The sequence below is a fragment of the Dendrobates tinctorius genome, unplaced genomic scaffold, assembly GCF_039654945.1.
Source record: "Dendrobates tinctorius isolate UK_male_01 unplaced genomic scaffold, ASM3965494v1 ptg000006l, whole genome shotgun sequence".
NCBI classification, from domain to species: Eukaryota; Metazoa; Chordata; class Amphibia; order Anura; family Dendrobatidae; genus Dendrobates; species Dendrobates tinctorius.
Genome location: NW_027361674.1, coordinates 15231068 through 15256727, shown reverse-complemented (window position 1 = coordinate 15256727; position 25660 = coordinate 15231068). Strand labels below are relative to the sequence as shown.

Here is a 25660-nt window from a genome sequence, read left to right as displayed (position 1 = left end):
AAGCATCGCTTGGAAAAGCGATTGACAGGTTGGTCACACACAAGCATAGTGCTTGACAAGTGTGTAAGAAAGTTAGTTAGAAAATGTAAGCTCAAAAAATCAAGAGGAGTTAGAGGAGTGCACAATACTGTGGCCAATGGCACTTTTATGCAATCCTAAAAAGATGGACACAGTGCCTCCCTCTGCCTCATTATAGGGAATCTTCTGCCGAGGGTTCTGTAATAATCTTTCCATATTTTGGCCAACAAAGTCATGTGTGGGCTTGTTTTTTGCGGAATGATTTTATATTGCTTTCTATTCCGATTCTTGGGAGGCAGAATAAACAAAACCAGCAATTCAGGATTTATTTTTTTTTTGGGGGGGGGGTGCAGTTTATGCCATTCTGTGTGTGGTAAAATTGATAAGGCAGTTTTATTCTTTTTAGGGTCAGTACGATTACAGCGATACCTCACTTATATCTTTTTTGGATGTTATACACTGGGACACCATGGGACGGAATTAGAAGCCTGCTATCAATGATTAAGACGTATGTGCTATACTTTTCTCCATACAGTGCATGCATGCTCGGAGCACTGGGTACGCAGGACATACGGATGTATGCGGATGCGTCCGCATGTGTCGACTGCGTCAAACGCTACATGTTGCAATTTGATGCGGTCGCTGCATCGTCAAAACGACACATGCAGAGGCATCCGCATGGCCTGCGTACCCAATGTTAAAGATAGGTACGCACGGCGCATGCAGAAGTAGGCTGACCGGAGGAGGTGTGGCAGTGGGCGGAGTTTCACGGAGGAACTACGCAGCCCTCCGCAGCTCGGCCATCCGCAAATGTGGACCTAGCCTAAGACTTTTCTCCATTCGGTGCATGCTCAGAGCACTCGGTGCTCTTGTACGAGTGTACTCTTTCCCTGACATCGTGGTGACATTTTTGCATGTTTTTGCTCTTTTTCTCCCATTTCGCCTCGGAATGACATGTCTTCCATTGTCCCCAGCCGCTAACAATGTGTATAAATAAATGATAAGACTCCTGACACCAGGGCTGTGACTCATTGAGACGTTCTGGAAGCCATTAATGAGCAGCTGTGAAAGCTGCACACAAGTTAAACTTGGCAAAACCTGGGAATATCTTGTGAGAGAAGACAAATCCTCTAAGCCTTTGGGGAAAACACCTCCTACGCTCTTATTTTCGTGCCTGGCTGTGTTTCTTCTGCCGCCCAGCATCTGACAGCAATGTGCCTGATGTCTCCTGCTCCACCGCTCAGGTCCTCGCAGCTGAAGATGCTCTTGGGATGCGCTGAGCGTCACCGTTACTTAGCAACGCTTCGAATCGAACGCAGCTTAGCAACATTGCAGCAGCAGCTCCTCCTCCTGGACCAATCAGCTGCCGGCAGCAGGCAGCGTGCAGCGGCAGTCAGGTCGGGGAGCGGCAGCTGAAGCTGGAGGCATCGCAGCCGGGAGACACGTGTGAGTGCTGGGGAGAAGCGATGAGAGGACGTGTCTCCTAGGAGCTGGCAGAGGAGCCCACAGTACCAGGTAATCAGCCTGGCCTCTGCCCCCATGGGCACTGTTACTCATACTCGCTCTACCCTCTAAACCTGGTGCCTTGCTGACCCCTAACTTATGTGGCCATAGCAAATGCCCAGTTTGATTGATGCCCATCTATATTATAACTATAGTAATTTTCAGAAGATGGACAGCAGGTGGTTGATGCAAATGTCACTTATCTTTAATGCCCAGTGGGAAAATAGTTGCCCCTGCTAATCTGTCTTTTGCCCTTCCGTTAGTACTGTTTCAGCTGCTGCAGAACTTCTTTAATGCCTCCATTCAATGTTCAGAAGACGGACAGCAGGTTGTTGATGTGTTCTTATGTCACATATAATTAATGTCCTTTGGAAGATTATGTATGTGCCCTTGCTAATAAATCTATTTCCCCATCTCTACCATTGGTGCAGATGCTGCAGAACTTCTTTAAAAGCATTTTCTTATTTTCCAAAGATGGACAGCAGGTGGTTGATGCAAATGTCACTTATCTTTAATGCCCAGTGGGAAAATAGTTGCCCCTGCTAATCTGTCTTTTGCCCTTCCGTTAGTACTGTTTCCGCTGCTGCAGAACTTCTTTAGCACTTATTTTCAGAAGATAGACAGCAGATGTTTGACTTAGATGTCACTTCTATAGAATCCGCTTTGGAAGAAGAACCAATGTCCTTGCTAATAAATCTTTTTTCTCCACTGTTAGAATTGGTGCACCTGCTGCAGAACTTCTGTATTGTCATTATGTAATCAGGCATATTTTCACGGAATGGACAGCAGGTGGTTGATGTACCCTCTAATGATATATGTTGTATATACCATGCCCAGTGGGAGTATAGCTGCCCCTGCTAAAATTCTGTCTTTTTAGTACCTTTAGTTTAGTCCTTCGTTTAGTACTGTTACAGCTGATCCTCTAAAATTACCTCTTATAAAATGAGAGTGGGTTATCATTGGGAGTTTTACCAAGTCGGATTTTTCATGCCAGTGTAAGCAGAACTGGGGGTGTGTGGCAGCCCCTTTACCACTTCTTCATCCATAGTTGGCCGCGATGGTTGTCGATAAATTTTTCAATGAACTAACATGTTCCCAAATGGCATAAAAACTGCATTTTTTGATCATTTGTTTGTGTTCAGAAGATCTGCTGCATTTAACAGTTCAAGCAAAAAATGTGATTTCATGAAAACTCATGGCCACTGTGCACTGATGCTGTTGACCTGTGAATTTTTTGGGTGCATTTTTCCTTATAAGCTTCTATGAGGAGCCTGAAAAAAAATATAATTGTATTTTTCATGGGATAGTCCTGTTTTTCTGCATTTAAAACCACTGCGTCAAATCTGTGTCAAGGAAGAAAGGGAAAAAATGCTTAAAAAAAGCAAAAACAAAATGATCAGAGCATATTGCTATTGTGTATTTTGGTGCAGACACCTGCAGAAAAGCAGCATTTTCACTTGTAGGAACATAGGCTAAGTTTCCTCAGCCTTCAAGAGCTCTGCTTGCAGCCCTTAAGGAGCTGAAAAATCTGTCGTGGTCGTGTGGTGATCACATATACACATGGCTCCTTTCAGTAAAGTGTAAAGTAAAGCTTCCACAAGGAGCTTTCGATGTAGCAGATTTTCTGCGCTCATTAAGTAAAATTGGTTCCTTAGATTTTTTTTTTACAAATAAGCAGCGTAAAAAAGTCACCAAAAACTCATTGTGGGAACGTAGCTTTAGGGCTCCTTCAGATGTCCGTGATCATCGGTTCAATCCCAGATCGCAATGCACGGAGTGGCCGTGCGTCTCCCGACATGAGCGTGACAGCAGCCAGTCCGCGCAAAATCGTAATGATGATCACGGACACCCTTATAGATCTTTTTACAAGTGCTGCACCTGTGCTTCCATTACATGATCGGGATAGACCATTATCCTCTGTCAGTACACAATTAGGTTCACCACTCAATGACAGAAGGCACAGATCTTTAAAAATTACTATAATGATTTGATACACAAGGTAAATTACAGAAAATCCAAAATATTATTATTACTCTTATGTAGGAATTCTAATTATATACAGTATATATACACACACACATATATATCAGGATCCAAGGGGTAACGTTTCTCCTTGCGGAGAGTGACATGTCAAGCCTGACATGCCAAGGTGAGCAGACTTTTAAGCGTTGCAATGCTCCTTTGGGAAATATTTCCAGAGGAGCGTTGCGAGGCTTTAAAGTCTCCTCAGGCTTGGCATGTCACTTTCCGCACAGAGAAATGTTACCCCTTGGATCCCAGTCAGATGTCTCTCAAACCGCTAGCCAACCCAGAACTCGCACTTTGCACTGATGAGGGGCAGTACCCCGAAACACACATTTTGCAAATTTGGATTTTGGTTCTGGCTTTTATCCCCAGTCATGTAATAAGGCTCGGTAAAGGTTTGATATTGACCTTTAGGATTCCTATTTCCTATAGGTGGCACTAGAGTTATAGTCCTCTTCCTCTCTGAAGAGACAATTTGTATATATATATATATATTACACACACATTTTGTATATTTTTATTTATATTACACACGCACATATATATTATATTACACACGCACATATATATTGTACATACACACAAACTATAGGTGCTAGAACTATCTGAACTAAGGGGTTAAATTTGTACCAGGGCCTTCATTCCATTCATTGGGACTTTATCACTTGGACTATGGAGCTTTATCAAGATACAGTCATTTGCACAGCTGCTGGTAGATTCAGTTCACACCAGGGTTGCTAAGTTAATGGATGGATAGAACCTAAGCAAACCCGGCTTTGTAATAAAACTTCTCTATAAATACACGCAGCGCACTTATTATACAACTCTGTGTATGTAATCTGCAATCTGAGACCAGTAAGGACCTGATCACGTGTCCCAAGTGATTACCGGTTTTTGGATCACTTCTGGGATCAAAGGTATTACACCCACAAGATTCCTATTTTGTTTCTCTCACTGAGAGCACTTTATATATTTTTTTCTGGGATCATAAGAATGGAACTAAAATGTTCCAGTAAAGGATCCTTTCCTTTGATTAGGAATGGAATTGCTATAAAATGTCTTCTACTTACCTCCATTCCAGCTGATTCGGTTAAAAAAAGTAGTCTGCATGGTTTTGTTTTTTTTATGCTTGATGTGTAAGAAATGGATGACATCTGAACATAAGCCTAAATGGTAAGGAATTGGGCTCATAGTGGTAGAGTCATGACTGACTTTGTTTGCAATTCTAAGTGTCAGTTCACAAGCTGTGATTTTTCCCCCACACTGACTGGAGGTCAATATGAAAAATCGCCCTATTACATACGTTAACATAGCCTTCTTTGGTATCCAAATCGTTAGGCCATGTTCACATGTCCATTTTTGTTTCCCATTTATTTGATCAGTTTAGGGAGCATGGAAATGGGAATAAAATTTTCAATTTACGGGAATCATTTATTTGATTGGGTTTTTAAAGTACCCTAAAAATGGCATCCATTTGCATGGGCTCCTACATTCTTGGGGCCTTGTAGCAGCCACAAGTACTCTGTCTATACTAAGTACACCCCTAGAGCCTTTTCCTCCCATCTCATGAGGGTGTATGGTGGTAAAATTAATCAGAAGGAAGCTCAACAGCAAAATTCACAGACAAAAGATGGCTTGTTGACTTTTCCCTGTTCCTCATGGGTGGTTCCTTCTGTTAGAAACCAATCAAAATGTTCCATTGTTGTTTCAATAGTGAAAAAGAAGATACAAAGAATAAACAAGTTCCTATCTGGCCTCATAATGAAAAATCTCACGGTACCACTAATCATGATCAGGAGGGGTGCAAAATTCAAAGGTTTCAGGTTCCTCCTTTTTCCCTTCAAGAGAAGGGGTGTGAGAATGGGCATTAGATTATAGGTGGTTGTTAGTTGAGCAGAGGTTGATTATTTTTGCTGTCCGATCTTCTTCATATACACATTTATGGGCATTTAGAGATATTTTGAGCTGATGATCTACTGAAGTAATAATTCCAATGTAAGTGTTGTTTTCAGTGATAATTCACACATGTGACTGAGCAGTCACTACCTACGCTAGTTCACAAGTAGAGAGCGGCTTCACAGCTTATTGCTGTTATTCTGCTGTCACATGGGGATGGTTGCATCACCATTTTCCTAGCTGGTTTAATATAGTATCTGCAGTTACCTCATTTTTTATTCTCAGCAGGCGAGCTTTTAAAGAAATGTTTACCTGTCGATGCAAATGGCTAAGAGGGACCATTGAGGATTTCTGCGCCTGTCGTGCTGCAGAGTGAACTGTAACTTTCAGGTGGGTCGTTTGTTCATTACTCGTCTGCATGTGGAATGATCAGCGAAATGTTTCCCAGATTCTGAATCCATCTGCATTTTTGGAGTCACATTTATGGACTGCCATTAATGGCAATTTTTAACAAATATTACTAGAGGTGTAGGTGTATTGGGTGCAGAGGTAGCAGCCGCACCCACCTTCTGGTAGGTGGAGAACTGCTGTAGATTTTTCATTGGGGTCCAGGAAAAAATATATATCATTTTAATATATCGTTAATAGAAAGATCCAATAATTTCCGAGGTTGACACAAACTTCATATAACCATAGAAGTCCATTGTAGGCTCATCGGAAGATGCCTTATTTCTTCCAAACTATAAGTGACTACAATTCAATGTAGATCCTTGTATTAAATTATGGTGACATATTTGCTGAGGTTGTATATATCACAGTTTTCCCATGATTTCAGAGCTACAAAAGGAAAATGTCAGTCTGTAATATACTTCATATACAGCCAAGCACTAATATGATGCATGGCAAAAGTCTATATTTTGCAGTGTACTGCATGGTGAAATTTTCAACTGCAAAAAGGCACAACTCAGATCAGATCATTGCCTTAGATTACAATAAAATGTACAGATCAATGGCTGCTAAAGGGAATCCCTCTTTATATTTTAACATCTTCACCCATGCTAACTTGTACTGTAGATCAGTGAGGGTCCAGATCTCAACACTTTACACCACAAATTGCTCAAAAATTCACGCTGCAGCACTTGTTTTGTTGTGTTCCTTGTGAGGCACCTGGAACCCCTTTGATTCACAGGACAAGTATATATATATATATATATATATATATGTATATATATATATATATATATATATTTATATATATATATATATATATATATATATTTATGTATGCCATATCAACAAAAACAGCCTTCCCATTTATTGGCCCACCATTGATTTCTTGTCCACAGCTGGCGTTTTTACGTGTATTTTTTTTTCCTTTCATTTTTCCATAGTTTATTTTTTGGTGTGTTTTTTTTTTTTTTTTTTAGGTTTCATTGATTTGTTTTAGTGCTAGAATTTTATTGGTCGTATCTTTAACATTACTTGTTGAAGGGTTCCAAGATTGATATTTTGTTTTTATATAACAGCACAGTGGCTCAGTGGGTAGCACTGTACGGTGGCTCAGTGATTAGCACTGCAGTCTTGCAGCGCTGGGGACCTGCTTTCTATCCCCACCAAGTACAACATCCGCAAGGTGTTTGTATGTTCTCCCCATGTTTGCGTGGGTTTCCTCCGAGTACTCCAAAGACATACTGATAGGGAATGTAGATTGTGAGCCCCAATGGGGACAGTGATGATAATATAAGTAAAGCGCTGTGGAATATGATAGTGCTAAACAAGTGAGTAAAAAAATGCACAACACTAAGCTACATTTAAAATTTCAACGTTAACATTTGAAATCAGCCATCTTTAGGGCAGTAATATTTTGCATTGATTTATTAAATTTATGAAAACCTTTGATCTATCCTATGATCATGATTATCCTATGATGATCATCTGTTCTATGATCATGAATCCTGCTCTGAGCAGGGGTTGGACCACATGACCCAGGAGGTCCCTTCCAACTCTACCATTCTATGATTCTACCATCTTTTTGTTATAGTAATCATTTAACATTTATTTATATAACATGAAATGGGATGAGAGGTCAGATTCTGACGAGGTCAGGAAGTGGTAAAGCCTCAAAGGGGCCCATAAGTTGGCACAATGGCTCTCCTTCAGCATGACGTTGGTAGGACCATAGATTAAGGTGAGCCTGTCCAAATGTATATGCAGTCTGATCTGTGGAGAGCATGTTATAGAGCAGGAGGAGCTGAGCAGAATGATATATGCGTTTGTGGGAAAGGATTTAGTATAACTTGCATTTTACTCAATAATTTCCCTGTATTTTGGATACGAGTCCAGTGGTCGGTCCTACTATCTCTGTCAATCACTCAGCAGAACCACCCACTGGACTCATGTGCTGCATACACCAGGGATTTGAGTGAATAAAATACAAGTTATACTGAATCTTTACCTACAAATATATATATCAGCTCTACCATCCCTATTACATCCGGCCTGCAGTACCGATACTATTTTCAACATGACAGGTTCCCTTTAAGGGAGTATATACTGGAGACAGGTTTTGTCCAATTGTTTTGCTCATCTCTTGAATCAGAATATGTATCCATTTACATTGTGTAATAGCAAATATCTACAAATTAGCCTGGTTTTAATTCTGCCGAAGACTTCTCTAGTGCTGCACCTGTACCCTGGATACATAGTCTTTCCCAATGAGAATCTCCTGTATTTCAAGGTCTCTGTAAAAATGTATCCCCCAGGAGAGATAGTCCCTAACTATACTGGCCTATCTTTATACGTTCATGTAGGAACACTGCCTATTCCTTCTCTTTGTATGAAATTCAGAAATTGCCTTCCTTCTATGCCAAATTGTACAATACTTGCAGCGCTGGGGCCCTTGGTTCAAATCCTAATGACGACATTTGCAAGGAGTTTGTATGTTCTCCCTGGGTTTGCGTGGGTTTCCTCCGGGTTCTACAGTTTCCTCCCACACTCCAAAGGCATACTGATAGAGAATTTAGATTGTGAGCCTCATCGGGGACAGTGATGATAATGTATGTAAAGCGCTGTGGAATTAGTGGCGCTATATAAAGGAGTAAAGTAAATAAATAAATACCATGGACGATATTGGCTCTGCATAGATAAGTTCCGGACAGGGACGAACATAGAAATCATGGGCAAAAGTTCTATTCCCCCCACCATCATAAAATAATTATGAATATTCGGTGGTGTCACAGAAGAGCATATCTCACAATTTTAGAGCCTTTACAAAGTAATTTTCTTCTTACAGGAGCACTTGATCCCCTTTTCATTGCACCCATAAAGTATGATGTCAACAAAAGTGCTCCACAGACACTATAAAATGCTCCCACAGTGAATTCTTCCACATGCACAGTATGAGGACCCTAGTATACCCTGTACAATGTACTATAATGTACTATAATGGACCTACATGCAGTATAATGGCACCGTATCTCACCACACTGTATAATGACTACCAAACAGATCTCCACACAGTATGATAGACCCCACACAAACCTTCACACTGTATAATTGCTTGCATACAGTATAATGACCCCCACATAGCTCTCCATAAAGTATAAAGGCTCCCACATAGCCCTCCAAATATTGTAATGGCCCCCTCATAGATCTGCATATAGTATAACGGGCCCCATAGGCCTCCATTAAGTATAATGCACTCCCCATAGTCCTCCATTGGGGATATTGCACTCCCCATAGTTCTTCGTATAGTATAATACACCACCATAGTCCTCCGTATAGTATAATGCACTCCCCATAGTCATCTATACAGTTTAATGCACTCGCCATAGTCCTCCATTGGGTATAATGCGCTCCCTATAGTCTGCATAGTATAATACACCACAATAATCCTCCATATAGTATAATGCACTCTCATAGACCTCCATACAGTATAATACTCTCCACATAGTCCTCTATACAATATAATGCACTCCCCATAGTCCTCCATATAGTAAAATGCACTCCTTATACTCCTCCATACAGCATAATCTACTCCCCATAGTCCTCCATATAGTATAATGCACTACGCATAGTCCTCCATACAGTATTATGGCCACCGCAATTAAAAAAACAAACAAAAAACTCACTTCTCCTCCTCCTTCCCCCGCTGCTCTAGTCTCTACAGCGAACCTTCTGAAGCGCCGCCCATTTCAGTGCAGCAGGCGCCATGTAGTGATATCATCAAGCCCAATGCGTTGAGACGTCAGGCGCTGATTAAAAATGATGGAGGCGGGAGTGTCAGCTGACACTCCCTCCTCCATCATTGCTTTCAATTGTATCGGCATCCAGGATGCCGATACTGTGGAACGTGCGATGATGAGAAATGGACCCCCTCACGTGTCTTATAGCAACTGTGTGGCCTACAGCCATTGGCAGTATGTCACCGATTCCGGGATTTTCTGCTGGAATCCCCGTCTATCCAGAGAATGGAGGTTTCCAGGAATTCCCAGTTATCTTCAGAGCTGCAATTTTCTTATAACCTTACAGTGTAACATGAGCGTTAATAATTTGATAAGTATACAAGAAAAGCTCACATAAACCCCCCAACCAATAGTAATATTAATAGTAACACAACCGAGAGTGCCATAAACCAGATGGTCCTGTGCGCTCTTTACACTGTTTGCAGTGCCATGATTTTCATCTTGAACTGTGGGTTCTCAACCAAGTCCCATTCCAGAGCCAAAATCAACAGATTGGATTTTTTTCTTCTGGCAAATAATTTTTTTTTGCAGGATCTCTTTTACTGCCAGCCCGAAACCACCCGTGTATAAAGTCATCCGCATATACAGTATTCCTTGTATTTAATGTAATATATAATACACCAATTAGCCTCCTGCTTATTATTGCGTAAGTTTTTCTTGTGCCATGAAACAAAATACAAGTGGCATTAGGCACTAAAAGGTTTGGTGAAGTCACGGTGATTCCACAGGAACTGCCTCTGTACCCACACGATCCATGGCAGAAAGACAGCTGTACTGCACATACACCACTACTACCAGAATGTGAGAAAAACCCATAAATAGGGCAAGGGAATAAATTGTTGAGCGCTGTGGGGGCAGATTGTTGAGACACCCAGGGATACTGAGAACAGGGATCGGGATCTTGGAGAATCAGGCTCTGCAGAGTTCCATCTTGAAGGAACGAGAGAAGCCCAAGTTCAACCTCCGCACTATTCATGGTCTATAGGACTTCCAGAAATATAGAGCTCTGTACTCTGCTTTCTCTGGCATTCCTATAGAGAGTGAATGGAGTAGAGTTGGATTCTGGCCATGAATATCTCTGCTCCATTCAAGATGGGGCTCTGGAGAGTCACAACCTCAGGATCACTGGTTCTCCAGCTTTTGGACATCCATCGGTCAGCAAGTTATCTCCAATGAATAATGACTAACTTGCGATTTTGGGGAGACTATGTTGAAACAAAGTTTTATTTTTTGAGAGGATACACTGACTAATGACTGCCTAAAAATTCTTGAAAAGACTCTTCCTGTTTGTTTCAATGTTAATACTCTGCTTTTCATCTGTAGACTTGTTTTTTAGAGTTTGTCCTCTTCCACTTGAAAAACTCAGTTTTTGAACGCCTCAAAAAAACTCTGCACATAGCCTAACTCTGTTGGTGCTGTGAATATGTCTGGGAAAGACATATTTGTAGCTATGACCGCCAGCCCCGATGTTATGATCACCTGATTTGGTGTCACCATTTAGACATCCTAGGACAAGATAAGATGTCTGCGTCTTGTAAAAGCCTGTAGTATTTTCTAGCAAGTGCTTGTATGCAAGTCTAAAAAAAGAATACGTTAAAATCTCTTTATGGAAGAAAAAAAATGCAGAAAAGTAGACAAGATAAGGATGCCTGATAAATGAGCAACAGCATGGATATACATGGAGGAATCCTCAATGCAATAAAGCACTTCCATGTTCCAAGTATTGGAATATGCCATCACATCCCACCACTTACTTACCCGAGATCACTCCTGAGAACTTTAGCTTCATGACTGCATGACTCTTGGGACACCACTCATCAGAAAGAGGGAAACAAATACTTGGTGATAGTGCAGCCAAGATCTTTAAAATCTCAGCTCAGGAGGGTTTCATATATAAAACACAGTTATAAAGGGTTATCCCAGTTGGGCAATGCCCATGGAGACATGTGGTGGTGTTTCAAGTCCATAGAGCCACTAAAAGATCTTTATCTCCCTCTCCAAACACCAATTCTTATTTGTCTTTTTGACCATTTTTCCCTTTTGTTGGCTTTTGAGGACCTCTAGTGGCTTCATTTGAGGTCCGCAGTGAGTTTCTTTGGAGAATTTTCTTAGTTGGATAAAGGGAACCTGTCAGCATGCTAGCTTTAACATTAACTATTAATGTTTAGTGACGGGTCTGATTGCTTGGATACCCTTCAATCTTAACTATGCATTTTTTTCCAGACAATGCTTGGATGATAATAAGATGGCCTACATTTAATCTTTACTATGGGTCCAATCTATATTTCCTCATTGTACTCCACTGGCAAATCCAAAAGATTATTGTTGAGTTGAATGTACATTTTGATCTTTATCCAAGAATACCCTTACTACGTTGACAATATTTTTATTTCCATGACAGGCACATCTCCAGAAAGACAAATCCATTTCAACAACGTCGAAAATAGCCTACTTTAAGAGGAAATATGCAGAAGAAGAAAATTTACATGAGGATTACCAGGAGTATTTTTCAAAAGTAAGTTCATTAGGGTGGAAAACGTATTTTAATGGAACAGCTATCAATTAATCATAAGCGATAAATGGGAATCCTAGTCTAAAATAATTCTCAGCTATTCACATGGGTGGCCACAGGGATCCCAACTGATCTCCAAAGTAGGTGACCAACATTCCTAGCTCTAACCTGGTCCCAGAAATGAGGCCAGGAGGAATTTGTTTAAGAATTCAGTGGCACATTCGCTCTGTCACTTTTTGCATTGTCTATGAGAACCTCAATGAATGATTGTCAGGTGCATCATTTGTGTGCTTTTAATTGACCACTCATTTAATCTTCTCTGGGCTGTGGTCTTATGACAAGGGGAGACAATGTTTTAGTGGGCAGTGGGAAACCAAGTGGAGGAACCTACACCGATGTAATAATTACTATCTATCCAGTGGATAGGTGATCATTTTTCTGGAATGGAAGGTCTGTTTAAGAGTTGAGGAAAAACAGCGTATGCACAACTTCAGAAGGTGCTCAAGTAGGGCCCCACACCATACATGAATAATAAAGAAAACTTGGCACTCAACTTCTAGAATATTTTTTTGGATTTTTTAATGCAGCCAGAAAGTAATAGACGTTTCGGCCTCACTGGCCTTCATCAGTAACAGACTGCAGTATAGTAATTAATCGCATTCAGTGCGATAATAGAAGTGACACCATAGTCACTTTAAATGTGCCTGGTCATGCACTAGTCGCTGGGCATGGAGCCTGAATCAAATAGTACCTGGGTGGGTGGGGGTGCCATGCAGACATCAGCGACCCAGAATCCACTGTTGGTCAGCTGTGGCTCCTGTGTGCTACTATACTGCAGTCTGTTACTGATGAAGGCCAGTGAGGCATCACGAACAGGATGACGAGACCCGATGCCATCGGCTTCTGTGTGCCTGTGTGCATGGTGAAGAAGGGCATGACGATATGGGAGGTCCTAGGAAAAGACCGCGAACAGTCTTGGGTCTCCCCTGCCTGAATTACTTTGTGACAGCAACATGGCCCACCCCCCGAGGAGTTTGGTACTGGCTTGGTATGGAAGCGCTGGAAGAAGATGCCGCCCCAAGAAGGAGGGGCAGAAGCCAGTGGCGGGAAAAGAGCCAAGACAGGAAGAACGCCAGAACGCTATGATGGAAAAAGAGGGAAGGAGGCCTGCGGAGCGCGGGGAGGTGGATCTCCCCGGCGCCATGGCTGAAGGCTCGGAGCCTGCTTCTAGGCTGAATCGGCGGCAGCTGGAGGCGGAGATTGCCCAGCTGACCCAATGTTTGCGACTGAGGCAGGAGGCCTTGTGGAGACTGAACTGGCAGCGCGCCTAGGATGGGCCTACACCTGCGGTAACCGCCGCTGCTGCACTGGAGCTGCCCCAGGCAGATTCCGTGGAGCATGCCGCTGCCATTACACCACCGGCAGCATCTGGAGCCCCTTTGCTGCTGCCACAGGTGGAATTGTATGAGGCCCCGGGAGCTGAAGCGGAGGAAGAGGAGCTCCCGCCCGGACCTGACGCGGCTGCGCAGGTCCCGCCAGAGACCCCTGTGGACTCGGAGCAGCCGTTAGTTCCACCGTCGTCCCCGGTGACCCACCGGGCAGCGCCCACCGTCACTACGTCTGCACCGGAGCAGAGACCGCGCCGCCGGGAGGCACCAGGTATATACCTCGGCCCTCCTAATGGGTTGCCCTCCGACTTCACGTTGTCGGAGGCTGGCTTGCGGGAACTCGAAATGGGGCAGTTGGAAGAATCAGCTGGGGGCACTGGGTTGTCGGAGATGGGGAGGTGGAGATCCCTACTGAGAAGGGTACGACTGGAACAGGCGCGCACGATCCGGCATCTTCGGGGATTGGAGGAGTCTAGGCCGCTTTGGGATAGTGACCTCGGGATCCCTTGGCTGCCAAGTCCCCATGTAGTTGCCTATCAGCGCCAACAAGCTGCGGCATCCCCCGGTGCTAGGCCACGCACCAGAGCAACAGAGCCACCCACCCATGAGGAACCGTTGATGGGTATCGATATGCATCATGGGTTCCCTTTACCACAGCTACAAGACCCTAGGCAGCAATCACCTCAGCTGCCACAACCCTGCCCTTTGGCCAGCAACCAACAACAAGATGAAGATACCCAAAGCATCACATCTGGTAGCGGTTCCAGTTCAGAAACCCCAGGAGGAAACAACAACCATTAGTAAATCTCATTACCCAGAAGGGTATTTGGACAGTTGTGCCATTGTTTTCCATTTTTTTTTTGCACCAGTTTTTCTATTTTTGGTTATCATGTCCTAGTTTATTTTCCCAGTGTTGCCCAGTTTTGTTGTCAGCCTTTACACTTGAACTATAGAGATCATGAACGCTGAATGGTCCAGAACTGCCATTGTAAATAGTTGCACCTCCTCTTTAGGTGCCCTCTCTTTGTTTTACATAGACACTTTTCGAAGATAAGGTCTACCTAATCTGGAGTATGACTCCAATCAAAGTACACTGCATGAGATCCCGGCTGGGAGCGGTGTCCAGCGTTTACAAGAATTGTTGAAAGTTTTAATGTGAAGTACTTGATACTGATGTGTCTTATGAGAGTATTGGTAACTAGGAAATGGCTTTTATATAGAATTAGGAATGTTTTGACAGAGAGATGAGAGATTTGAATAAAGAATTGGAAATGTAGGTGATGAACCAGGCACCACGGTTGTCACTCAGAGTTAAAAGAAAGTAGAAAATGTGCACTAAAGATGGAAAGAAATGTGTTGATGAAGAATACTGAAGTGATAGTGAGTAACAGACAATAGCACTTTGAATTACGTTTTGTATTAAAAAAATTTTGCACTTTTGACTTAAGATTTTAGATAGTTAATTAAGAATTGTTTGCAATGTTCAAGAATGAGTGCCTCCCACATTGGGAAGTTTAGTATAAGAAATGTTTGTTTAGCATTACAAAAAAATTTTGTATGTTCCTGTGCTGTCAACTTTGCCTTGCAGCCCGCAGACGTGCTGTGTTTAACAGGGGAGGTATGTGGCGCCCCTGAGACTCAGTCGCCACAGAGGTACTGCACCTCCTCCTGAGGTGTGGTGCCCCACCATCCAGGTAAGTTGGAGGCTCCTGACCATGCTCCAACACTCGCACCCCACACAACACAGTAGTTCAGCAAAGCCACATTGCGGCTCCCTGCTTGGAGTGTAGCAGAGCACCTTTGGTGGCTCCCTGCTTGGAACACGAAACGTGCTGGGAGGCGGGTGGAGTTGAGAATACATAAAAGAGCGGGAATGTTTAGGATGACAGGTTAGTCTGGGAGAGGAAGCCACTCAGAGAGGAGTGAGGAAAGAAAATCCCTGAGAGAGGGATGGAGGAAGGAGGTGCTGCAGCAGACCTCAGTGACCTGGGTCTGCTGGCACGGGAAAGGAAAAAAGGAGAAAGACATTGAACTGAAACCTGATCTTTCATAAGAGAGAGAGATTAGTACGGAACGAAGGAGTAAAAGGGAACAGAGGACGTAGGTTAGGAGAGAACCCTGCCTAGAAGTTCTAAGCGCAAGGCCGAAGCCCGGTGCCCGAGGTTGTATGGATGCTAATGGTCCTGCAGCAGACACCGGTGGAGTAGTGGGCTGTAAATGCACTACTCCCATCTAAGACTTGGGGGCACAACAGCAACTTGGATAGTGAGCCGGGACTCAGGAGTGAGGAGTCCCCGAAGCAGGCTACAGCTGTCTGCCGTACAAGTAGAGTTCTTGGGAACATCTGTCAAGAGGAACTCCAGTGTAACTCAGTACTAGGAGATCTTCACACTTAAAGGCGCTATAAGAGGAGACGTTCAGAAAGGTACATGTTGGCGGAGCGTTGGAAGGGAGCATTCCATCTGACCTGGAGGTTGATTGAGCCTCTGACCCGGAGGACACAGTACGGAGGCAGGCACCTGTGTGTACTACAGACTGTGAGTAAAGCTTTGGAACTACAAGCCCTGGTGTCCTCCATTGATTCTTGCGTCAACACACCCAGCACTGCTACATCTGGGTACCAGCTTCAACACTGCTTGTGCCTCTCCTCTAACTCCACATCTACACTGCCCTGGGGCTACAGCTTCACCTGTGGGGAGCTTCACCATCTTGGCTGCAACACACCACCAGCCCCAGAGGATCTGCAAGCAGCGTCGGCTTAACATCTCACTTGCCGAACACCACAAGTGGCATCACAAACTATTCCATTAACTATAATCCACCATTCAAACTCCCCCTATTAATTGGGTGCCCAGGGCCACGGACCGGGTTCTCGCTGCTGTGACACATCTCGCCGACACGACACCGGCCCGGTACCGAGTACCCCACAGCCCTGGGAGGGCGACCCACAACTATATACTGTACATTAAAGTTCTGGATCATTCAGTGTCCATGATCTCCACAGTTCAGTAAGAAAAACGCTGCCAACAAAACTGGAAAAACATGATGAATAAACAAAAAAACAAAAATAACTTTAAGGGACAACGGTGCAAATACCCTCCTGGGTAACAAAGTTAGTTAGTTATCTTTAGTGTTAGTGGTCCCCTCCTGGGGTACTGGAAGCTGAGGACTTGGGCTGCTTCCAGGGAAGAACTTGTGAGCATCCTCTTCCTGCTCGTGGGTTCACATAGGACGAGGTGTGGGCAGCTGGGTGGATTGCTGCCTGAGGTACAGCGGGTGCAACTATCTGTACCATAGGGTGGCTGACAGGGGTGGATATAGCCTGTCTGACCTTGGCAGGTGTGATCACTACAGTGGGAGGTATTTCTGCCGGTGGGACATAGGCCTTCTCTTTCTTATAGGCCGCAATGAAGTCTTCGGCGTATGTTCATGGCGTACCAGCCACGCAACCCCTCATGCCGGGTAAAAGTAACGTATTCCCCCGGTTGCAAGTCTCTTGCAGGATGTCCCTTCCAGAGGTGTGACTCCACATCCCTCCTACTAAAGAATAGGTCACTGATCCGCTTGGGGTCCGCGATAAAACCAAACCCCCGCTCATGATTCACAATGAGGAGCTGTCCCCATCCGGTTGAGTCCCGGGGACCGTAGTGATCGGCACGGACCTTTTCCTTCAGTCCAGATCAGGGCCCTGCACAGCCAGCCTCCGCTATTCCCGCTCTCTCTGCTCGGCTGCCAGCGGGTCTGCTGACAAAAGGACTCCATCTCCTCTTCCTCCTCCCGGGATCTGCTTTTACCCACCGTAGACAAGGGCACTACCGCTAGGGGTTCAGGTGTTTCCCCCCAGGGCTCAGAATCCCGGTCCCAGACAAGGTCCAGCACGACCTGTCCTGATGCTGCAGCAGCTACACACCCCGAGGCCTTCCCAGGTGTAGAGACTGTGGACGTACCTGGGGCCTTCTGGCGTTGCTCCGGCTTCGGTGCAGGGTTAGAACGGCAATCAATGGCAGGAACATCCACCGGAATAGTCCATTTTGCTGTCGGAGACGGCAGTGGAGCAGATGGTGGCTCCGGGTCCGCAGGGGTCTCCGGTGGGACCTGTGCAGCCGCGTCAGGTCCAGGCGGGAGCACAGCTTCTTCCTCCTCAGCTCCCAAGCCCTCCGGTAACTTCTCCTGGCAGGCCGCGACCAGCGGTAATTGCAGCGCGCTGGTGGAGACAGGCGCTGCCAATGGCACAGCAGCGGCAGCAGGCTTCACAGGTGCTGCCTGCAAGAAGTCTTGTGTAGCGGCGGCAGGTACCGCAAGTGAAGGTACCGGCGTGACAGCAGCGATGGCGGGTACCAATGGTGAGGGTACCGGGGTGTGCTGTCAGTTCAGTATCCAGAGCGCCTCCTGCCTCAGCCGTAGACAGTTTGTCAGCTGGACTATCTCGGCCTCCAGCTGCTTGCGGTCCATTGTAGAAGTTGGATTGGAGCCTTCAGCCAATGCGCCGGGGAGGTTCAGCTCAACCTTCTTGCGCTCTTCGGGCCTCCCTCCTTCTTCCATCATGGCGTTCTCTCTTCCTTCTTCTTCCTGTCTGGACTCTTTTCCCGCCACCGGCTCTCGCTCCTCCTTCTGAGGGCGGCGTCTTCTTCCTACTCCTCCATACCAAGCCAGTATACGAACCCCTCGGGGGGTGGGCCATGTTGCGGTTGCATAGAAGTTCAGGCAGGGGAGGCCTAGGACAGTTCTCGGTCTTTTCTTAGGACCACCCATATTGTCACGCTTTTCTTCTCCGCGCCGGTGGCCATTTTTAGAGTCCATTTTACAGTCTATGAATTTCGTTATTCTGCACATTTTCAACAATGTTTAAGTCCAATAAATCTTAGGCACACAGAACCCGGTGGCATCGGGCTTCGTCATCCTGTTCGTGATGCCAAAGTTGGGTCGCCCTCTCAGGGCCGTGGGGTACTCGGTACCGGGCCCGATGAGCTTCAATGGGAGATGTCACGGCAGCTGGGACCCGGCCCGTGGCCCTGGGCGCCCATTGTAAAAGGGGGGAATGTTCGGTGTGCTTATGATGATTAGAATGAATGAGTCGTGACGCCACCTGTGGTGTTCGGCAATGAAGATGTTAAGCCGACGCTGCAGGGAGATCCTCTGGGACAGATGGTGTGTTGCAGCAATGATGTTATAGCCCTCCACAGGCAGGGCTGTAGTCCCAGGGCAGAGTAGGTGAAGTGACACATAGATGGTGTAGTGTCGGGCGCAGGGGAGGTAGCAGTGCCGGGCAGGTTGACGCAGGAATGAGTGGAGGACACCAGGGCATGTAGTTCCAAAGCTTTACTCACAGTCTGTTGTGGCACAAGAGCCCGCATCCGTGCCGTGTCCTCCGGGTCAGGAGCTCAGCCAACTTCCAGACGAGATGAAGTACTCCTTTCCAACACTCCGCCAACATATTTGCCTTTTCTGAACGTCTCCTTCTTAGCGCATTTAGTGAAGTACTCACAGTACTGAGTTACACTGGAGTTCCTCCTGTCAGATGTTCCTATGAACGCTACTTGTACGGCAGACAGCTGTAGCCTGCTTCGGGGACTCCTTGCTACCAAGTCCCGGATCACTATCGTTGCTGTTGTGCCCCCAAGTCTTGTGTGGGAATAAAGTGGTGACAACTTCTATTCCTTCGGTGTCTGCTGCAGGACCATTAGTATCCATACAACCTCGGGGACCGGACCCCGGCCTTGCGCTCAGAACTTGGGAAGGGTTCTCCTCTAACCCTAATCCTTAGTTCTCTTCTTCTCCTCACGTTCCGTACTAATCCTTTCCTTCATATGGAGAGTCAGGCTTTCTATCAAAGTTCCTTTCCTGTGCCAGCGGACCCAGGTCACTGAGGTCGCCTGCAGCACTTCCTTCATGCATCCCACTCGGGATCTTCTCTCACAGACCGACCTCGTCAGACTCCTGTGACAAACTGACTAAATCCTACACTCTTCCCGCTTTTTTAGTGCAGACTAAACTCCACCCGCCTCCCAGCACGCTTCGTGTTCCAAGCAGGGAGCCACCAAAGGGTGCTTTTCTACACTACTATGTTGAGTGGGATGCAGGTGCAGTACCTCTGTGGCGACTGAACCCTCAGGGGCGCCACATATGCACAGTTGGTTCTGGGAAAAATAAGGTGAAATTCAGACACCAGTGTTTCATGGTCCGAGTACGGATTGGGATGCACGGACCCGTCATGGGTTCTCTGACCCAAACTCAACAGATTCATATAAGACTTGATGACTGTTGAGTTCGGTTAGGAGACCTGGATCCGGCCTTTAGATCACTGTCATTATGCAGAACCTGAAACACTGACATGTGACTTCTGCTTAATGTGGAAGTTCTAATATAGGACTATTGGTTTGCTCTTCTGTGCTGTAGACTGCTCTGCCGCAACTGTCAACTCACTGGTACGTCACCCGGCTTACGGAACATATGCCATGAACGTATGAAGATGAAGGAAGCACACTTCTCTTCAATTGTGCATGCGTGAAATTTGATGTTCTTATCCGATATCCACCTATATCAATCATTCTACAATGGACGTAATTACTGCCTTCTTTTGCCGTAATCTACGCCAGTTTTTCAAAGTAACCCGGCAAACTACAGCAAAGTGAGACAGCCAAACAAAAAGGGAGCAGGGCCCGGTGCTGGAGCCGGGACAGGTGAGCAAAAGTTAAACCGGGCATGAACTACAACAAAAGGAAGCAGGAAAAGAAAACAAGGCCCGGTGCTAAAGCCGGGACAGGTGAGCAACAATAAAACCTGGTGAGAATAACAAAAGGAGGTGACCATAGGAAAAGGGAGCAGTGCCCGATACTGGAGCCAGGACAGGTGAGCAAAAGTAAAACCTGATGAGAATTACAACAAAAGGAGATAGCCATAGGAAAAATGAGCAGTGCCCGACGCTGGACTGAGGTAAGCAACAATAAAACCTGGTGAGAATTGCAACAATAGGAGGCAGTCATAGGAAAAGAGAACAGTGCCCGGTTCTGGAGCGGGGACAGGTGAGCAAAAGTAAAACCTGATGAGAACTACAACAAAAAGAGGCGATCATAGGAAAATGAAGCAGGGCCTGACACTGGAGCCAAGACAGATGAATAGCAAAAAAATTTAGTGTGAACTGCAGCAAAGGGAGGCAGCCACAGGAAAAGGGAACAGGGTCCGGTGCTGGTACTGGAGCAAGTCAATGACAATTTTCTGCTATTGATAATTGATAATGTTATTACTTGTTACAAAATATTTATGCTGATTTGTTATTTATTTTTCCAGCACCTGATAATACCAGAAGACCGATCCTGTATCCTCAAACTGTCTCTAGAAAAGCTTCGCTTTCTTGAAGACCCAGAAATCTACTTAAGGAGATCAGTGTTGATCAATAACTTGCTCAGGAAGATTCACCTGGAAGCTGATAAAGAAAACTATGATTGCTATAAGGGCAGCCCCGGCAGCAGGACTACAGACGCTAGAAAACGGGTGAAGCTCATGGTGAAGGGCTGTTATTCCCAATCTCTACACTACGAGGAGTTGTGCTCATATCATATTGTGCCTTATGCTACCGAAAATATTATGTATCCGATGGGCTATTCTAACAGTCACCTGACACAGAACTCTCCACTGGTGATATACAGGATGACAGAATAACCACCAACATACCTGGACATTGCCTCGTCAGAGGCAATGGCATCCTGAAAAGGAAAACGCGATAGTGTACGGCACAGCTTGCGAGTGACGTTAAAGCAGATCAAAAGCGACCGGCGAAGTTAGCGACACTTTACTTATGTGATTGTATGTTGCTTTTCATGACCTGTATGCATATGATGTCTATCGCTGTTGATGCTAGATATTGTGAGAGAGATCAGTGCATTTTTAGATATTTCCTTTTAGACTCCATTGAACACTCACAGCTTTATTCCAAGCCTACTGAATAGAGTTTTGTCACCGGGCAGTGTTTTCAAGGCAGAGAGTCAGATATTTTTCAGGTTCATAGTTTATTATTATATATGGTTGGAATGACTGATGCAAATTGGCCTGTATCATGCAGAGCGCCCACTATAGGTTGGAAGGGGTAAAATGCTAGCTGCCTCTTCAATTAAGACAGTAAGAAAATGGAGACATCTTTAATGTTTATAGCTCTTATCAGAAACATTGGTGGAAAATCACACTGGGAAGGTATCAAATGTCCAACTGGCTCCCACCAATCACTGGAAGTGGCATAAAGAAAGTGCATCATCTCATTGCTTCTCCTTGGTTCCAGTTGGCCTTTTCTGACTTCATTCATAGTTAATGACTGATCATGTGGTTGCACGGAGATTGAAGCGACATGCATCTTGGCAGCTCCAGTTGGCCTTTTCTGTCTTAATTTATGGTCAATAACCGACCATGTGTTTGCGTGGAGATTTTAGCGGCATGCTTCTTTTCAGCTCCAGTTGGCTTTTTTTTAATCTTAATTTATAGTCAACGACCGACCATGTGGTTGCAAGGAAAATGAAGCAACATGCTTCTTTTCAACTCCAGTTTGCCTTTGCTGTTTTTATTCATAGTCAATGGCCAACCATGTGGTTGCACAAAAAGTTAAACAACACCTCCTAGTGCTGCTACCATTCTGTTTCAATGCCCAACAGATTTTATTGTGGTTGAACCCAGATTTATCACCAATGACTGTAACATGACCGACCTATTAAATGAGACACTTCAGGGAAAACTTTGACGAAACTGATATGTTGTGCTTAACCAAATCACGTTAGATTAATGCTGGCAGATCCTCTTGATTTTAACTGGTTCTGTAAATTTTGGTGGAGGCCTCCTGATGGTGACCTGTCCATGAGTTGTGTCTAGTCTTGCAGCTTAAATTAAGTTGAGCTGCAATACCATATGACCAGTGAACTGGTCCGACATTGTTTTTTGGAAGACAGCAACCATGTTTTTTTTATCCTGGACAATTCCTTTAAGGATGGATTCACACATCTGTGTGTCACGCGCCGAACGTAGACTGCGATGCACAGAGTGGTCGTTGGTCTCCTGACCTGAAATCAGCATCCTAATAGGCATATGTGAGGCGTCAGGAATAGGGGAAACTGGAGATTGTACCTTGTGCCAGGCATAACCCAGAAAATTAATATAGCTGGATTCTTCCTCTATAAAGTAAGAGGGTAGTATTGACTGCTACTTTATTTTACCCCTTCCCTCCTGTAGAGGGCATACTGCTCAATGTACACCAATTATGGCAATGACTTGCGGTCACGGACCTTCCTGTAAGATATGACAGGTATGATTGGCCCCGACTAGAAGATAAATCGTGTCCGTCTCAATCCTGTATATTATAATATGCCTCTATTTTCCTTTCTTCAAAAGAAAATCAGTTATTTTTGTAAAAAGAGTACTTATTTAAAGAAATACTATGTTTTGAGGGTTGATCCCCATGGATTTGTTGTACATGTGATGGATTTTAATATAGCTTGGCGCTGCTGTGCTAATTTGATATTATCGTATTCATTTCAAATAACAAATGCATATGATGTTTTTACTGTCCCATAATAAGGCGATTGCATAGAACAGGAGCCTATGATGGAAGCGGTAATTGCCAAAGGAGAGAAAACAACATATTCTAATACCAAAGACATATTTAGGCTTTCAGCGACTATAAGAATATAGGATTTCTTGAGTTGTCTTCTCTATATTTGTTCCTCGGGCGGCTTTTACTGGTGTAATTGTGCTAGATCAACAGGGCACTGCAGATTTAATTGGCAGTGGTCTGCAAAAATTTGTCACGTTCATTGCTTAAGGCCGGAGTCACACACAACCTATAAAAAAATTGGTCCGTTTTTAACAAATGTTTCATGACCAGTGATCCGTATATCATCCGATTGGAATGCGAGGATGCGATTTTCTCACATCTAAGCATCCGTGTGACATCCGTATGATGAGATTTTCTCACCGACTTGCAAAATGGACATATAATGGACCCCAATGACAGGCTAAGACACAAACGAGAGATTATATATAGACACATAGAATACACACATATATATATATATATATATATATACACACACACGTCATTGAAGCATATATAAATATATATATATATCTAATATATAAAGCTCAAAGTGTGTATGTATGTATGTGTGTGTGTGTGTGTGTGTGTGTGTGTATGTCCGGGATAGGCATCCGCACCGTCGCAGCTACAGCCACAAAATTTGGCAGTCACACGTCTGGACCCCGAGAGAGTCCTAGGCTATGTTGTGAGGTGAAATTTTAACCCCGCGCGTTCCAATTCACCAAACAATTTTGCCCCTATCTACATACTGGGGAAAAAGTGTGTGCGCGTCAAGCCCCGCCTCTCATTATGATGTCATAATGCCCCTATCTACATACTGGGGAAAAAGTGTGTGTGCGTCAAGCCCCGCCCCTCATTATGATGTCATAATGCCCCTATCTACATAATGGGGAAACTGTGTGCGTATCAAGCCCCGCCCCTCATTATGATGTCACAATGGTTGCCATGGCAACGCTGATGTCATCAAGCCCTGCCGCTCATTATGATGTTATAATGGTTGACTATGGGATGGAGGATGTATGACGGGTATATGGGCATGGGACTATGGGATGGAGGATATGTATGATGGGTATATGGGCACGGGCCTATGGGATGGTGGATATTTATGATGGGTATATGGGCATGGGACTATGGGCTGGAGGATGTGTGATGGGTATATGGGCACTCGACTATGGGATGGAGGATATGTATGATGGGTATATGGGCACGGGCCTATGGGATTGTGGATATGTATGATGGGTGTGATGGGATGGAGGATAATTATAATTTGTTGTAACTAACCACAGTTAGTTACTATGCCCGGGCAGCGCCGGGCTCTTCAGCTAGTATATATATATTTCATAGAGGTCTACATAGCAGAATAGCCACTAAATCAATTGTCGGCTTCTGTAAAATCATTACAAAACCCGACATGAAATGACACATGGTTTACATACAGCAAACCATTTAATTTCATTTAGTTTTTTATAAGTCTTTGACTAATAATTAGATTAGGGTATGTGTGTAAAATTTGGGATATGTAGGTGTTAAATTAAGGGGATAATTTGTTGAAAAAAATTGTGTGGGCTCCCATGGTAATTTCTACGCCAGAAAGGGAAAGCCAGTGAGGGCAGATATTAATAGCCTAGAGAGGGACCATTGTTTCCCCCCCCCGGCTAAAAAATTCTGCCCCCAGCCACCCCAGAAAATGCACTCAGCCTCTCTATTCCCATTGCCTTTAGTGGTGGCTAATGGGTTAATAATAATGGGTTAATGTTACCTTGCTATTGAAAGGTGACATTAAGCCTGGTTAATAATGGAGAGGTGTCAATAAGACACCTTTCCGGTATTAACCCTAGAATAGTAAAGGGTTAAAAAAAGACACACACACATCAATTAAAAATTCTTTTAATGAAATGATCACACACAGTTTTTGACCACATTTATTAATCTGCTAATCCAAAAAAGCCCTTGTTCTGTAAAAAAATAAAATAAAAAACCAACAATATAGATACCTCTCCGCTGTTCAGTCAGGCCTCCCGCTGTTCAGTCAGGCCTCCTGCTGCAATCCATCACAAAGGATTAACTAGTTTACAACGGGGACCGGTGCTAATGCGACCGGCCCCGCTGTAAACCACTATAAAATGAAGTAAATCATCTCTGCACAGCCTGCCCGGCTGACCGGAGATGAACTAATAAGCGTGGGAAAGTTTCTGAACTTTTTCCTACGCTCATCAGTTCACCTCAGGTCAGCCAGGGACTCCGCACAGCCTCACTAACGTCAGCTGAAGTATATATACACAAACACAAATGTACAAGCGTGCAGGAATGAGTAGTATGTTACCACGGAGCAGATGGACCAACAGTTAAAGGGGAGGTTTATTTACAGGGGATAATACTGGTAAAGTAAACAGTATAGGAATGAATATGATATGAACAGGTTAAACCAACAGCAGAAAAGCATAAACGGAATTCCAACGGTATAAAAGTTATTTTCCTATGGTGAAAACGTATCAGTCCT

At 44.5% G+C, this 25660-nt stretch overlaps 1 long non-coding RNA gene across 1 annotated transcript; it reads left to right on the top strand.

Moving 5' to 3' along the window:
* Positions 1–1242: 1242 nt before the first annotated feature.
* LOC141085534 (uncharacterized) lies at positions 1243–23082 on the top strand. The gene is made up of 4 exons (XR_012231326.1): positions 1243–1533; positions 5728–5832; positions 12088–12201; positions 20874–23082. It is a non-coding gene; the product is annotated as an uncharacterized lncRNA (long non-coding RNA).
* The last annotated feature ends 2578 nt before the right edge of the window (positions 23083–25660 follow it).